Consider the following 5,724-nt stretch of genomic DNA (forward strand, 5'->3'; position numbering starts at 1 on the left):
AGTTCTTTGAAAATACACAAAAACATTTAAATGCCCACTGGCTAAAAATATTTACAATGTTTATTCAGCCCTTTGCTAAAAAGCATAGTTTGAATCAATAATGATCATTTTGGCCTCTTCCTTGCCCTTGTCCTTAATCTCCTTCAGCTTTTCTTCATTAGCCTTTTTCTGAAAAGCAGTCCTTGATCATATGATCTTTCTTCTTGCAGTAGAAGCAAGGTTTAGGTCTCTTCTTCTTCTTTTTCTTCTCTTCCTTGGACATCATGGCAGATTCTGTAAACTGGTACTTCCACACTTGAGGACTCAATGCCATCAGTTGAAACTCCAAGAAGTTGAGCTTCTTCCATGACCAAATGAGATGTTGCACTAACAAGGGTTAAATTTGGTTGGTTGGCAATAACACCAACCACATTATCAAACTTTGGCTGCATTGAAGAAAGCAACACAAAGACAGCCTCTTTCTCGGTAATGATTACCCTTGTCCCTGAAAGTTGATTCATAAGACTTCTTATATTGCTTAGATGGGTTTCAACATTATCCTTGTATCCCATGTCAAGTCTATACAGTCTCTTTCTTTATCACAATCTTGAAGCAGCAGTAGTTTGACCAAAGATACCTTTAAGCCTAGTCCAGGCTTCATTAGCTGAAGCAACACTTGCTACTTGTGGTATTTGAGTGTCGTCTAATCCTTTGACAAGGAGGGCCAGAGCCTTCATGTCAAGTGCTTCCTAGACTTTTTGTGCCTCTGCATCCCTGGTTAGTTTCTTGTAATCACCCTTTGTTATGGTCCAACAGTCCTCTATCATGGCCATTTGCATTTTCATGGACCATGTGTGATACTTTGTACCATCAAATCTATCACTCTTTTCAAAGAAGTCCTCCTCCATCTCACTAAGATTTTGAAGAGCAAGATTAAGCAAAATCAAACAACTTTGGCTATTTAGAAACAACTGAAAGATTAATACAAATCAAATGATAAAACCAATATTTTAGAATCCGTCACCACACCCATAGAGCTCCATATTAGAAGTTAAGAAATCTCCAAGTCCTTGAGCTAGGGCAGCCTTGTAATACCATGGCTTTTCTTTTGCTCCTTCCTTGTCTGATTCTCCCTTCCCAATAGATTTCTCCCTTTTTTAATTTTGATTTTTAGGTTGTTCAACCCGAAATGTATCAAAATGCCTTGTCCTTTTTTTGACAGTTTGTTTTACTCGCTCTGTGCTTTGAGCTACAAAGTACTCCTTCTTGACTCGTGCTTGAGTATTTTGAAACTCAACGGACAAGTCTGAAGATAATTCTACCACCCCTTGTACTCTTAATTCCTTGTTGTATGAGGAAATTTCTATTATGTTCATTTCATCATACCCAGTAAGAACCTTTTATTTACAAGTGATTTTCTTCTCTCACAATAATGAGTGTACACAAACCTTGCTCCAAAATTGGACCCTTACATACCATGGTTGACCCACCCACCACCACCAAAAGTAGGATGTTAAAACCATGCTTACTGGGTATGTGCCTCTAGTCTGAGCACTTTAATGTTTTGTTGGCCACGATGGTGATGGAGAACCACAACACACCAATTAGAGCACCCAATCAGCCCACCATGCTTAGCAGAGTTGGACATAATCAACAGCTACACATCCATAACCAGTTGAAGAAGACACCAGAGATTTGTAGATCTCTCCCTTCAGTGAAATCCCACCATCGTGTCACTCTCCTTCGCTCTCAGTAAAAGAAGCTACCTTTCTCTCTCTAAGAGTAGAACTCTCTCTCATTGAAAAACTCTCTCTTTCATTCTCTCTCTCTCTCTCTCTCTCTCTCTCTCTCTCTCTCTCTCTCTCTCTCTCTCTCTATCTAGCAATTAGAGAATACCAAATGCCTCATATAGAAGCCTCATCCAGCATGATGCAAATGCCTCAGATAGAAGCCTCATCCAGCAGGATGGGTACTCTCACAAAAAGATTGGCTAATATAATATTAGCACTACTCCCTCTTTCTCTCAACAAGGTTTAGAGAATGCTTAGTAGAAGATGATTAGAGAGACATGAATCTTAATGAGAACTTAAACATTTCAAGTAGCCCCACACACACATGGGATACTTCTTTCATGTGAGGATAAGTCCTATTGAAAACATGAATTAGAAACTTAACAAAATTGCATCACAAAGAGCTTAACCACAAGCTAGATATGCTCAACAAAGTACTTGACCACAAGAGCTAGAACAAAACCTCACATAGAGAGAGTTGCCAAGGCTCTAACACCATATTGGAAAAAATAGGCCCAAAACTACAAGCACTCCATAAGCACATTAAGCAACAAAGTAACTTAAAAAGACACAAGATGTAGTCCACAAAGAACTAGGCTCATAGCCCTTTTATTCAAGTGCTAATACAAGAGTTAAACAACGGTTACAAAGAGCTAAGTGTGACCTCCCAATTTATAGGGAGAGGTAGAAGAAGGCGCCTATTTCCATGACATCATCCATGATGTCTAGTTCCCCTTGAGAGCATCTAAGGCCACCTCCAAGACCTCTTCAAATAGGGTGCCCACTTGATCCATGCCATGTGATACCCATGCCACCTAAACTCCTATTTTTATGACTAGCTTATCTAGTCCCTTTTCCTCCTTGTAAAAGCACCCACCACAAAGGTTAAAGATAATTCTAAAGCTAAACCATTTATTCCAATACTTCCTTGGGTTACTTGTTCCTCATTCAACAAGGAGGAACTTGGTTTTGTGTGGTAAAGGCACTTTTGTAATGGGCTCATGTGGAGAGCGGGACTTCTGCTTGTAATTTGTGCGCTTGCTATTGGGTGTACTATGAAACATTCGTCCCTAGTAGTACATAAAAAGACATGTCCCGACTACCATAACTACAATTGCTACGTTGTGTTTGCTGCTCATGGCTTGCTTGAAAAATTGTGGTGTTTTGACATGTATTGATCACTTCTTGTGGAAGTGAACCTTGAGCTTCAAGGTATTGCTCCTGCTCCTTTATTGGAACTACGTCCAAAAATAGGGTGGTTAAAGGTTTTCTTCATAAAATTTAAGGCAATGTTAATAGAACCAATTGATGAATCTAGAGTCTAAAAAAGTCAGTGGTGCGACTCCTATTTTTCAAGGATCATGATGTGCCTCCACTTATGCCTGTGTTTCGTTGACTCATTTCTTCTTAAAGCTTCTCGCGGGGTGAATCCAAAGGAGTCTAACCTTCTTAGTAGAGTGCTACAATTAGTCCAGATCAGGTTCGCATCAAAGATAACTGATGTTTTTAGATCAGGTTTAAGAATGGTTTCAAACAAGTTTTTTTTTAAGTTTTTTTTATAAAATTACTAGATTCATGTATCCAAGTTCACATCTCTAGACCCATGTGTATAGTAAGCTCACGTATCCAGGTTCATGCCTCTAGACTCATGTCTATAGACTCACGTCTATAAGATCACATACCTAGGCTCACATATCTAGGTTCACCTCTCTAGACTCATATCTAGGCTCACATCTCTCGGCTCATATGTCCAACTTCACGCCTTTAGACTCATGTCTATAGGTTTGCTTTTTTTTTTTGTGTGAACTTAACTCACATACTCTATCTAGGGAACTAAAATCTAGTAATTGGATGTATGACACAGTTGGTGTGCAATTATTGGATAATAAGAGCATGTAATTCTCCAATAATTACAAAGGACAAGAATTTTCCTTGAAATTTGTAGCTGGTACAGATTGTATGACAAGAAAATCTTGTAACGACATAAGTAAACATGTCCGTACTAATCTTTATGATAATAATAATTGGTGCGTACTATATTAGATATCCCTATCCCTAAACTCACATCTCTATGCTCACGTATACAGATTCACATGTCCAGACTCATGGCTCATGTGTCTAAGCTCACGTTTTTTTGCATGGGAGTGTGAGTTTATGTCTCCTACCTGAGAGCTGGTTTAGCTTGGTTTTTATGATTTTTTGAAATTGATAAGATGTGATTAAGAGTCCTAATCTTAGTTAATGTGTGTAATACAACTAATTAAGTATTTTTTGATTGATTTTATATGATTTTACATGCTTCTACTCTATCAATTTAACAATGCATGAACAAAATATTGCATGAACAAAAATTAACAATCCCACTCTAATTGAACTTCATGGCTAAGCTACTCCTTCACTCAAAGTAAGCCTCTTCTTAAGCTCTAATTTCATGCGAATCACCAAAAAACCAAGGTTTTGTCCTATCAATCAATGAAGATAGAATGTCCTAATGTATAAACAACATCAAAATCAAAACCAAACACACAAACAAATACATTCAATGCTCCATCCTATATGTTTTTCCAGGTGTCATCTCCTAATCAACATCGCGAAATATTGGGTGATCCCAATAGCTTGGAATGGATGAAAAAATGAAGCTTAAGCCCTAGGCTAGTTCTCGATAGCGACACCAAATATGTTCAACATCTTACTTTAGCCTTGCCGAAGTATGTGTCATTGCCTTTGAGCGGCAAATACAACTTCCCATTGTGGATAATCATTAGGTGAAATATGGACTCTCATTTTTGTCCCTTAAGAATTTCCACGCCTTGCCTCTGTAGAAAAATCGGCTCATGGTGAAATTTTTACAAATTAAATCAAAAGTTAATAGAGATTGCACATTTGGAATCTACTCATCAAGACCTTTCCAATGATCTATAGTATGATGGAAAATTTTGACTATTTAAGAAGTCCCCAAATTGGTGATGACATGACATGTAAAAAGTTAAGAATACACAGCATCGAAATTGAAGGTTTAGGCAGAGGATGTGGTGAGGGAAACGGAAGATGGTGGAAGGCTCAATGGAGGAGATGGTGTTCTGGAAGAAAGCATAGCGAGGGTGGTGTGGAAAGCATAAGGAACTTCGGAGAGGATTGTGGAAAAGGTGGAGGTGGGAATTTCCTTGTTGTCGATGAAGAGGTTATGTTGAAGGAGGTTGAGCTCGAGGGTCCAATGCTACAGTTCAAAGAGACCTAAGGGTGGTTGGGGAGAGATGGCCATATTTTGCCTAATGACTAGCTCGTCTCATCGTGTCCTCACTCCGTTGCACCAGAATGCTCCTTGTCAAAGCAATGAGGGAGAGCTCTCAATGTTTAGATGGAGGCAAGAAGAGATGGTCCTTCACAATGGAAAAAAGCGGGGAAAGAAGAAGCTAATTGAAGAGAGAAAACTGATAATCAAAACTAGTCAAGCATGTATCCTTCCGACAAGCATGAATTCAAAATCATACAAGTAAGAAGATGGAAGAAGGAGAGCTTACAAGCAAACTATTGCAAGGGAATGATTGTCTTGCTTATTGTCAAAAATGACTTACATACAAATGACTAGTTTTTTTACACTAAGCCAAGAAAACTTAAAAATAGTCCAACCTCTATCACTAGTCTTAAGCAACTATGTACACTAAGTCTCTACACTTTTCCTATTTAGCAGTAAGTGCATGGTAAGGCTGCTTTATATATCCCAACACCGTCTAACAAAAGTTAAATGCTCGTTCATGTGAGTAAGAAAGCAAAGTGCTTCATGATAGGTCGGGTGAGCAAAATCATGTTAACCAACCGAGTGGTTAACAACATTTCTTATTAGAGCACAAGTAAAGTTACACATGCAAATAAGTGCCCTTCTTTGATGGTCCAACTCTATTTGATCCAAGGATTCTTCCATACTAGGATATCCATATCTATTATAATATCATGT

The sequence above is a fragment of the Cibotium barometz genome, chromosome 49 (genome assembly GCF_041138505.1).
Source record: "Cibotium barometz isolate CiBa-2024 chromosome 49, ASM4113850v1, whole genome shotgun sequence".
Taxonomy (NCBI): domain Eukaryota; kingdom Viridiplantae; phylum Streptophyta; class Polypodiopsida; order Cyatheales; family Cibotiaceae; genus Cibotium; species Cibotium barometz.